Genomic DNA, 12161 nt, shown 5'->3' with positions numbered 1-12161 from the left:
ATGCCTGTAGTCAATCATGGTTATATACTGTATAATCAGCCTTAGATGAAACACAACATTTAAACTACACACACAAGCACACATTTTAATTACAAAATTATTTATTAGAGTGTATTCTACAAGATACATTTGCATATTTCACATATCAATAGTTTTCATTTTAAATCCTGCATCACCAGATTTCATTTTCATTTGTGACAATTTCTCTAAACTTTATCACAGTACTACTATGGTATACAACAGTTCTATTCTTAACCTACAAACATAAAACTTTCCTAAATGTCGAAGTGTTTCTTATGCTTATCACTCTAAAAAAAAATTCAGTGGCTTAGTAAATATCACAGTAATAATTAACTTTATTAACTTAAAATCTCTGGATATCATTTACTTGATAGTTTGAGTTGAACATACCGAAATAATTGACTAAAACTCCAACAATTCATTTTGTCTGAAATTTACAGTTGCATTTAAGTTTTTCACTAAAACAATTTAGTATTTGACTATAAGCAATAATATATTTAAAATACGCTTAGCTAATATAGGCTATTTGTGAAATTTCCATCACATTATTTGGGAATGGATCATTAAACTGATCTGTTTCAAGAACCACAAATAGCCTATTACTTAAAATCAATATTATTATTTTTTAACACGCATAAAATTAAATCAATTAAAACAATGCACCCCTCCCCCGCCCTCTGACGACACTCAGCGGTTGAGTGAGCGCGTGCTGTTTGAGCTCTCTCCACTCTTCAGTCTCTCTTCAGTCTTCAGAGAGTTCTCCTATTCTCTTCTCAGCGTCGCTGAACTGGTGTATTTCCTCTGTGAAATTCAGGTGTGTGTATGTTTTTATTTATCTGTATAACCATTAATGTGCTTTAAATCATTTTATTTAATGCGAAAGAACATACAGAGATGCAATGTTACTCACGAGTTGTCGACTCGCACCTGCCTTTTCCCGTGATTGTAACGCCTTGCATAAAAAACACAAGACTATATTCCTAAAGATAATGAATATAACTAATTTGGATGATAAAATGTCCTCAGAACTATGCACTGTTTGTTTATTGGCAGGTGATGGAGTCAATCGCGTCGCAGCATCTTTCGGCTGTGTGTGACGCAGGACAGCGGTGTAAAGTTAGAGGTTCCCCCGCAGAGGCGAGTCCATCTCCGGCACGGCAATTAGCGCTGATCCGGTGTATATTGGATAACAGACCGGTTGATTACACTTGAATTACTTGAATGTTTAGGCCTAAATGTTTAAGTTTTACTTCAAAAATATTTGTTACATGAGTTTAAATGTAGGCAATATTGTATACGTGTTAAAAATAGTATAAAATGTGCTGTATTGCTGTAGGCTACTCATCGACAATATAGGCCAATGTCATGTAGTTATACCGGTGGTTGTATGGAATATTTTTTACAAAGGTTTAGAGGAAATAAAAAAGTTAATATTACTGGCATATAAACAGTTAATATTACTCATAAATATTTGTTAATGTACCAAATGCAGTTACTCGGATCTATTTAATTTGTTTTACTTATATTTACTCAGTTAATACAGTGTATGTAATTGATTTCACTGCTTAATCTAGGCCAGGGGTCGGCAACCCAAAATGTTGAAAGAGCCATATTGGACCAAAAAAAAAAAAAAAATCTGTCTGGAGCCGCAAAAAATTAAAAGCCTTATAAGCCTTATAATGAAGGCAACACATGCTGCAACTGTCTATATTAGCGTTATTAGCCCCCTAGTATCAAAATGATAAGTAGGCTACAAATACATAGTGAGCGTTCATGATTATGTTTATTTTCCCTGCAGCGCATCCTGGAGAGAATGACGCACCACGTGACTACTCTGCTGTACGATCGTGCTTTAAGTTTAACTTCCATTATAATTTTAATGTATTATGTTTCGATTTATTTATTCATGTATTATGTTTACAACGTTGAAAAACTTTAACCCTTTCACACGTAAGTTTAAAATGTTCTGACTGACCCGTGAGTTTTTCAAGGCGACCGTTATTTAGAATGTGTCACTTTATGGTTTCCATGGTGACGCGTCATTGCGTGTCACGTGACACACCGCAGCAGCAACAGAGCTGAATGAATGATGATCTGCTTTTGTCATTTTTCCTTTTTTATTCAAAATATTCACAAATTTGTTAGATATGGCATGAAATATCTGATATTCCGATTGTCAAATATATGCAATTGGAAGTGTTTTGTTGTTTAAACACCTTTATAACGATCGCGTTAGTTGAGCTGTATGCGCGATGGGCGCCGCCATCTTAGTTTGTGCCGCAGACGCAGTTCAGAGAATCGGATCTGTTGGATTTACAACATGTGAATTCATCCACTTCTCCCGAAATACATAAAAGTAAGTGGCTGGTGAACTGGGAGAAGAATAGAGTAAACTTTAAAGTTACTTACACAATGTGTATCTGATATGAATAAAACGTGTCTAATTATAATGGAAAAGGATTATTATTGCCTCTTCCTTTAACATCAGTGTGTATTTTACAAACTCTAAATGTATTTTTTATTTTTTTTTGTATTTATATGTCTGAAACCTAAAATAAACATTATGTGGTTGAAAACACTGAAAAGTTGTGATATATGACAGCTCTGAGCCGAGCGCGCCTGTCTCTGGCTCAGCGCCAGCCAACGCGCGAGAGCACATTTGAATTTAGCAGTTGATCACGTCATGCACTGACCGTTCTAATCACACCGACCTGTAGGATTGAAAATATATTTTCTACCCCCTCTTTCAGAGACAATGACCATTTGGAGTTCCTAAGGCACAGAGGGGCTGATAGTGATCTAGGCTTGCAGGCCAAATGTTTGTACTTTGGGGGGTCGATGAATTGTCACACCTTTAGTACAGTGGTGGAAGTGTAATTATCTGATTGGTCAGTTTGAATGTCTCACAGTTGGGTTTTAGTCACATGGTCAAGGAAAGGATAAAAGAAGATTGTAACTGTTGCTCTGTCTCTTTGATGCTCTGGCTATCTTCTTCTCTGGGTCCCTTTCTTGGAGGCTCCTCTTTATCTCTCTCTCTCTCTCTCTCTCTCTCTCTCTCTCTCTCTCTCTCTCTCTCTCTCTCTCTCTTTCTCTCTTTCTCTCTCTCTCTCTTTCTCTCTCTCTCTCTCTCTCTCTCTCTCTCTCTCTATCTTTCTCTCTCTCTCTCTCTCTCAGGTAACATTTTTCATATATGCTGGGTACAATTAATAATATAAGTTATCATCATCTCATACATATATTTTGTAACTATTTTAGGTGTAACCATAACCATAATTTGTCATTAAACCTTTTCAATTGCAACTAATGTGCTAACTAGTTTTGATTTGGATTTGACTTTGAAGTGCTACATATTGCAATACAATATCATCACTATCTATAGCAACGCTCTCCCACAAATATTAAGCTATTGTAACTGCACTTATTTCCGTCGTTGGTATAAGTGGCAGTGGGTGGTTATAGACAAGAAATGTGCAGTTTTCTACCATCTTGCCAATAACGTTTCTTTAGTCATTCGGCAGTTCTTGCAGCTTGAACCACTGCAGGAATTCCACCCTTACAGATGGTGCCGAAACCCGGGATCCCTTGCAGTGTGTTTTCTGAAATTCACTTTGATCAGAATGAGGACATTTTTCACAGTTGATTTTGTGAATGGATTAAAGCTGACCTTCTGACCATGGAATGGGTAAGTCTGTTTTCATTGTTTAATGGTATGATAGGAAATGTCTCCATTTGCATGAATTGAATGAAACAGAATTTAAAAGGTTTTGAATAGCTTTAATTGTCCCATTACTGTATAATTTGTAAATATTGTGAATATTCAGATCTCCTCGGGGATGGAAGGGAAAAAATCTGATATCAGTGATGTATTGTTTGCTTTATGGAGCAAAAAAGTTGAGCCTACCTTGAGTAAACTCAAGAAAGAGTACATTGGGATTAAATGTCCAGATAAGGAAATGCTCCAATGGTGGGACACAATTGGCAAACATCAAAAGAAATCAAAACATGCTGAAATAATTGAGGCTTTAAACTTCATAAGTTTTACACGGCTACGTGAGTTAACAACATGTCTATCTTCAAGTATAGATGCTAAATGTAAAGAAGTGCAATCTAAGAGTGCAGAGGCACAAAAGTCTGAGGCAAAGATTCAAGATCTTCAAACACAGCTAGATAATTTACTAGCTGAGCAGTTTGCCCTGACTGAAAAGTGTAAAAATCACAAAGAGACCATTGCAGAACTCAAGGCTAAGCTAAATGCTAAATTGTCTCCCAAAATGCTTAACAGCGATGGGACTAAAAAGCACGTTCGCTTCTTAGAGGAGGTGACTTGCTCTAATGAATCTGAATCATTTAGTTCAGAAAATGCATGTGCAACTGACCAAGAAAGTGTGCCTATTTCAGTTCTTAAGGTGATGCAACACCGTTATAGCGCAGAGTCATGTACCAGAACGCATGGTGTACAAGCATTAGAGAGTCGCGAAAACCCTCAAACTCCAGGAGAACGTGGCAAACATTTTTATGGTAAAGAAAGCAGGTTTTGCAGTTCCTGTCAGAAAATAGGCCATAAAGAGGGAAAATGCTGGTCACTGGGAAGGGGCAGACCTCCTCCTTATTTTCAGAAAAATACAAAACCACTTTCTAAGAGCAAAAATCTGCGATCTGCACGTACAGGTAAAACTCTTAGTGAGTTAACTGCTTTGTTCATGCAAGGCCTTCAGCTATTAACTTCACTTGCTAGTGGGTTAGTAGCCCAATAGCAATAAGTTTAATATCCAAATTGCAATGATCCTTTTTGTATTTTCAAATTTGTAATTGTGCGTAACACATCGTGCTCATAGAACACACATTATAGTTGTTTGTGCTACATGTGCACATAGGCTAATTAAGTTAATTCTTTAAAACACATGATTGCTTTACTGTAAGTGTTGTATGAAACACTTAGGTTAAAAGGTTGTAGATGCTAAGAATTCTAGACCATGTATCTTGTGTAAACTGGAATAACTGTTTACTGGAATTGCATAGCAATTTCAAGTTGCATGTGTGACTATGTTGAATTTGTTTGTCTCCTTAGTGGAAACTCTGCTATTTTTCCATATAGCTGCAGTAAAACCACGCAAAGGAGCAAAGAATTGCCATGTGGCCACAATGGTAATCACAATTTGCATTAACCATGAAAATGCTTCCCTCACAACAGGATTCAGTAACTCTGTACTTTGCACTTTTCTCATGCTCCTTTAACTGAAACATTGGTGTTTAAAAGATTTTGAGCCAGATCACACCTCATACCCACATTCTCAGGCTGGCTCCCTGTTACAACAACAGGACCAAATTTGCATCGCAATTGTAAAACCTCCTCACCTTTGTTTTGGGGCATGATGAATTCACACATAGCCACAGCTAAATGCAGCCACCATTTGATCTTCACACAAAGTCAAATTTGCATATGATTCTGCCTCACAAAATGAATGCATACAATGTTATTTAAGTCTTTACATCTAGACTGAATTATAACTGAATTGCATCCAGTAATTGTTTTGTTTTTCTTTGGATTTACTTTTTTCACTTAAGTAATCATTTGTCTCACCAAGTTAAATTTTAAATTGTATGTCAGTACTTCTCATTTTTACCCAAGTACAAATATTTGTATTCTCATTAATGCATTTGAAACGATTTCTGCTTATTTGTATTTTGTCCATTTTACTTGCAACAATGTTTTTGGACATTAATTCAATTGAATCTCTGTGTTTGGTTACACTGAATATTTTGCTGATACTCTTCATGGAATGGGGTTTTAAACCAGCATTTTTTGTTTTGTTGAAAAGCAATTTATTTAAATGTTTCCAGAAACAGTGTAAGAGCTTGTAAGATCTTCTTTTGTTCTCCCTTGACCATATTTTTAAGTACATCAATTTAAGGGCTTTTTGCCAAAGACTAATTTTAATCTGACCATATCAATCCTCTGACCAATGACAAATGCCATGTGTCTGCTTTTGCTGTTTGTTGTTATGCTCTTTTAAGACCACAGGATCCCTGCAACCAAAGTTCACATTCTGTGTCCTGCCTCAGAAAGAGGAACCAGTGTTTGCTCACAGATTCAGTGCCTGTTCTTGTGGAGGTGTGAAGTGTTCGATGGATGATTTGCATTTCTATGAACGGTGCAACACCATTTGATGGAGCCTCCTCATGCAGGGCTGAAGGAGAACAAAGACTGAACATTGACCAACCGAGATTGCAACAAGCTTGGACGAAAAGTCTGAAGATACAACTAAACGCAACAAAAAGCATGTCTTTATGGATTGTGTCACCTTTGGACTCCATGTGTGTGGCCAACGGTGCCAAGGGGGGAATTTGTAGGATTGAAAATATATTTTCTACCCCCTCTTTCAGAGACAATGACCATTTGGAGTTCCTAAGGCACAGAGGGGCTGATAGTGATCTAGGCTTGCAGGCCAAATGTTTGTACTTTGGGGGGTCGATGAATTGTCACACCTTTAGTACAGTGGTGGAAGTGTAATTATCTGATTGGTCAGTTTGAATGTCTCACAGTTGGGTTTTAGTCACATGGTCAAGGAAAGGATAAAAGAAGATTGTAACTGTTGCTCTGTCTCTTTGATGCTCTGGCTATCTTCTTCTCTGGGTCCCTTTCTTGGAGGCTCCTCTTTATCTCTCTCTCTCTCTCTCTCTCTCTCTCTCTCTCTCTCTCTCTCTCTCTCTCTCTCTCTCTCTCTCTCTCTCTTTCTCTCTTTCTCTCTTTCTCTCTCTCTCTTTCTCTCTCTCTCTCTCTCTCTCTATCTTTCTCTCTCTCTCTCTCTCTCAGGTAACATTTTTCATATATGCTGGGTACAATTAATAATATAAGTTATCATCATCTCATACATATATTTTGTAACTATTTTAGGTGTAACCATAACCATAATTTGTCATTAAACCTTTTCAATTGCAACTAATGTGCTAACTAGTTTTGATTTGGATTTGACTTTGAAGTGCTACATATTGCAATACAATATCATCACTATCTATAGCAACGCTCTCCCACAAATATTAAGCTATTGTAACTGCACTTATTTCCGTCGTTGGTATAAGTGGCAGTGGGTGGTTATAGACAAGAAATGTGCAGTTTTCTACCATCTTGCCAATAACGTTTCTTTAGTCATTCGGCAGTTCTTGCAGCTTGAACCACTGCAGGAATTCCACCCTTACACTTGGAGACATGCTACCAGGCCACATTATTCAACGCTTTCTGAATACGAACATGTACATGCTCATATGTGTTTTAGCATGAGAGAAACAATCAGGATCCGCTAATTCAGACCATCTGGCTGTCATTGTCATTGTTGCTACACCTCTCTCCCTCGCTCTTTAACCATAAACTGGAGAAAATCAGGATTACAAAAAATCCGGTATGGGCATGGAGACCAATATCTGGCACCATGTAACTATGAATTTCTTACAAAATAAAACAGACCAATAAATAAATGCAGATAAAGTTTTTTTTGTGGACATCAGCAAAAACAATATAGGCTAAATATTGCTTTTGCTTAATTTATATAAATTTAGATACAACGTTTTATAAACACAGGCCTACATCGAAACAATGGCATGAAGCGATTAATAACTTCTTATGAAGCATAGTTTAAAGTCATCAATCAGGGTTTTGAGACAAACTAATAAAATAACAACAAAGACAAGATAACAATGCAATACATAATATCATATTACTGATATTAATAACAATATCTGCAGTCAATATATTAAATGTCTATATTATATATTGTATTTATATATGTTATTAATATTATAATATATAGGCCTATACAATATATTGGTATTCTGGAACTGATTAAATTGAATAAAACAGCAAAATAACAACAACAATCACATCTTCATTAAACAAAAAAGAGATTTCCTTAGATAAAGTTTGAGTTTGATTAATTTGTACAGTACCGGTAAAAAAGTCTGGACCCATTACTATTTTTTATGTTTTTGAAAGAAGATTCTTATTATGCTCTACAAGCCTGCATTTATTTGATCAAAATACAGAGAAAAACAGGACTATTCAGCAAGGATGTGTTAAATATAAAAAGTGATAGTGAAGACATTTTTTTAAACAACTTATTAATATTCAAAAAATCCTGAAAAAAAGTATCACAGGTTATAAAATAAATATTAAGCACCATTTCTAACATTTGATAATACATCAGAATATTTTAAAGTTTTCTGAAGGATCACGTGACACTAAATTCAGCTTTGCATCACAAATATGTTTTAAAGTATAGTAAAATAGAAAACCATTATTTAATTTTTTTTATAATATTTCACTAGCTATTTTATTTTTCTGTATTTTTGATCAAATAAATCCAGGCTTGATGAGCATGAGAGACTTCTTTCAAAAACATTAAAAATAGTAATGTGCCCAAACTTTATTTTATTTATTTATTTATTTATTTATTTATTTATTATTAGTTTATTTAATTGGGGCCATGCATATTCATGTACATTGTTATGAAAATACACCATGTAAATATGCCAGAATTAGACAAAAAGATAACCAACAATCATACAACATTCATTCACTATCCATTCATTAAACTCATGTACTGTGTAAGTAAAAATATACTAAATTTAAGATTAAATGTTGTATAAATAAAAAGGTTAGGAATGTTTCAAGTGTTTTTTATTGGGGGTGGGGGGCCTCCAACATTAATTTTGCCTAGGGCCTCCAAATGTCTAGAACCAGCCCTGGTTATAACTATAAAGTTTACTATATTGTTCTCCCAGTTTACCATCCACTCATAGTAATGTATTTTGAGAGAAATGAATTTGCATGTTGTCCTCAACAGTGATGCAGTGTAAAGCCGGCCGCACACCGGACGCGCAGCTCAGCGCCGCGCAGCGCCACGTCTAGGACAACTGTCACCTGAAAATCCGTTAGCATCAGCAATTTTCTGATTTCTGTAAATAAATATAAAACTAAATGTATATTGCAGCACGGGGTTAAGTCCGTATATACATTAACTACGATTTGAGACACATAAATATAAATTTAATATAAAACTATGAAAATGGCGCTGTGTGGCGCGGCAGGGTTTTGAACACGGTCCTGAGCCGTTGCGGACAGACGCCGAAAGGCGCCGCCGGTGTGTGTACTCTCATAGAGAATATTGTGTTCGAATTTAAAAGACGTGGCGCTGCGCTGCGCGGCGCTGAGCTGCGCGTCCGGTGTGCGGCCGGCTTAACTAAAGCCGGCCGCACACCGGACGCGCAGCTCAGCGCCGCGCAGCGCCACGTCTAGGACAACTGTCACCTGAAAATCCGTTAGCATCAGCAATTTTCTGATTTCTGTAAATAAATATAAAACTAAATGTATATTGCAGCACGGGGTTAAGTCCGTATATACATTAACTACGATTTGAGACACATAAATGTAAATTTAATATAAAACTATGTAAATGGCGCTGTGTGGCGCGGCAGGGTTTTGAACACGGTCCTGAGCCGTTGCTGGGCGCCGCGGACAGACGCCGCCGGTGTGTGTACTCTCATAGAGAATAATGGGTTCGAATTTAAAAGACGTGGCGCTGCGCTGCGCGGCGCTGAGCTGCGCGTCCGGTGTGCGGCCGGCTTAACACTCCCATAGCGCGATTAACTAACATGTTCATTCAGGGTTCGTACGTTTTGAAAAAACCTGGAAAAGTTATGAAATTTGAAAAATGCTAATTCCAGGTCTGGAAAGGTTTTGAAAAAATAAAAAGACCCAGAAAGTTTAGGAAAAGTCATGGAGTTTTTTTTAACACAGCATAATATGTGATTAATACAAAAACTGTTTAACCCTCTGGGCTTCTTCGCCCGAAAACGGGCGAAAACTTGAACGTTTCGAATTGTTTAATTTTTTTGCTTCATCGGATGGGGGTGAAACTTGGTGACTTTTCTTTTATTACCTATATGAACACACAAAAAAATCAAGGAGATGATTCTGATATGTTAAAGGGTCGTAAAAAAAAAAGTCACACTTAGCTTCCTCCCGCCCGAAAACGGGCGACATAGGAAATGAATGGGAAATACGAAAAAATAGGAAAACTCAGAGAAACTTTTGGTAGTACAAGCTACAGATCAGCCACTGTGCTGAAAAAAAGTGTACAGCAATGAAGGGGTGACACTCTAGAACATCAAGAGTGCAAATAAGACACCCTCCCCCCCCCACACACACACCCACACACACAAACACACACACACACACACACACACAGAGAAATGAACTGGTAAGACTGAAACAGCAAATTTTGCCCCAAACTATATAAAAATTATATAATCATAATAACTCCAAAACTATAGCAAGGAGAGTCAAAAGGTAGGTATCGTTTGAAAGAACTCTTTTTAAATTTTTTGAAAATATAAATTACATTACATTTGGACATTGTCCCGCCAAGAAACGGTGGATAAAAGACAATATATATATATAATTTTTATTATGATTTTGCATATCTTTCATATTTGTCATGGAATAACTCAGGAAGGAAATAAGGTAGGAGGAAAATTCTTTTTTAGTGAAGTCCCCCTACATGTTAGCTGCATCTGGATAAAAAAATAATAATTTTTGGATAAAGGAATCAAAAATTACAGCATTTTGAAAAGAGATAGCCTTTTTGTACAGTCTTTCACACCCCCTCATGGGCAATTTTTTCTCCATGAAGAATATCTTGTCATAAAAGCAATAGATTATGTTAATTTTGGGCTCATTTTAATTGTAATAATATGCTGTAAAAAATGAAGTGCCATTTTCAATTATCTGAGAATGTTTCATGAGCTGTATGATGTTTTTGACACATTGCAGTACATTATTTTATAGATTATGAAAAAAAGAGAAATTCTATGTATCAGCAAATAACTCAGCAATACTTAAGAGTTTTTCACAGTGGATACATTCACTGTAAAGTTCAGACTCTAAGCTTTCAAATGACATCAACTTTGTGTTTATCAAGGCAAGATTTTTGAAAAATATGGTAATAAATATTTTCGCAGCTAGGTGGCGCCTGCTGGCGGTACACTTGGTTTTAGAGGGATTACTCAGCACTCGTTAGGAATTAATACATTTAATTAGATGCATTAAAAAGCTGAGATTCTAAGCTTTAAAATGATATATAATTTGTGTTGTTCCATTCAGTGGTTGATTAGTAATAAATTGTTTTCTTTCCGAATGGGAATAAATCAAATAAATAAATAAAAAAGCTATAGGCCGCCTATGGGCGGTTATAGGACATGACACAAATTAATAAATTTTGAAGCCACTAGGTGGCGCTCTTCTCACTTGAAATATTTTTTTTTTTTAGGCCTGCACTCTAATTTGATGTGAAATGTTGCATTTATTGAAAAATAAAATAAAATAAATAAAATAAAAATATATATATTAATTCTAATGGAAAAAATAGCTCATAAAAATTACATAATTAATGCAAAGTATCATAAAAAATTCTAAAAATTCTATATAATAATCAGAAAACATTATAGAACAAAACAATATTTGAATGGTTATCCTAGGACAAAGTTAAGTACAATTTTAAGGCTTCGCCCGTTTTCGGGCGGGAGGAAGCTAAGTGTGACCCAATTATGAAGAAGCCCAGAGGGTTAATAAAAAAATATTTTGCGTTGTCTTAACGTCCTTATATTCGGGCGGAATAATGTTCAGTTCACTTCCAAATCCGATTCACTCACTTGTTGCGATGTCGCCTGAGGCGAAGTCGTTGCTGACAAATTTAATTGAAATGCCAGAAAAGTGGCACGAGCATGATAAAGTTTTGCAAGCACCGGTGGGTCGAGAATGTAGCGGAAAGAGGATTGCAGCTCTGGCCGCATGTGAAACGATAAGCAGTATATTAGCCTACGTCTGTCTCCTGCACGCGAGAGGAGTGTCAGTTTAATTGTAAGTGCATTCTTTATGTGCTTAGGAGTGTGCGATATTGTCTATGAACTATGATGATATTGTAATCATTGTTTTAACTATGTACGAGGCACTGCGAGTGCGAGCTGACACCGCGTTTGTCTCTCATGCTTGCTTTCACTGCGTGATGTGTCAGTCAGTTATAGATGTCCCCAAATGAGTTTTTGTCTTATATTTATAACCCTTATCCCTTTTGGACTTAAGTTATATA

The sequence above is a fragment of the Scardinius erythrophthalmus genome (assembly GCF_964197995.2).
Source record: "Scardinius erythrophthalmus genome assembly, chromosome: 10".
Taxonomy (NCBI): Eukaryota; Metazoa; Chordata; class Actinopteri; order Cypriniformes; family Leuciscidae; genus Scardinius; species Scardinius erythrophthalmus.
This window is presented reverse-complemented; position numbering follows the sequence as displayed.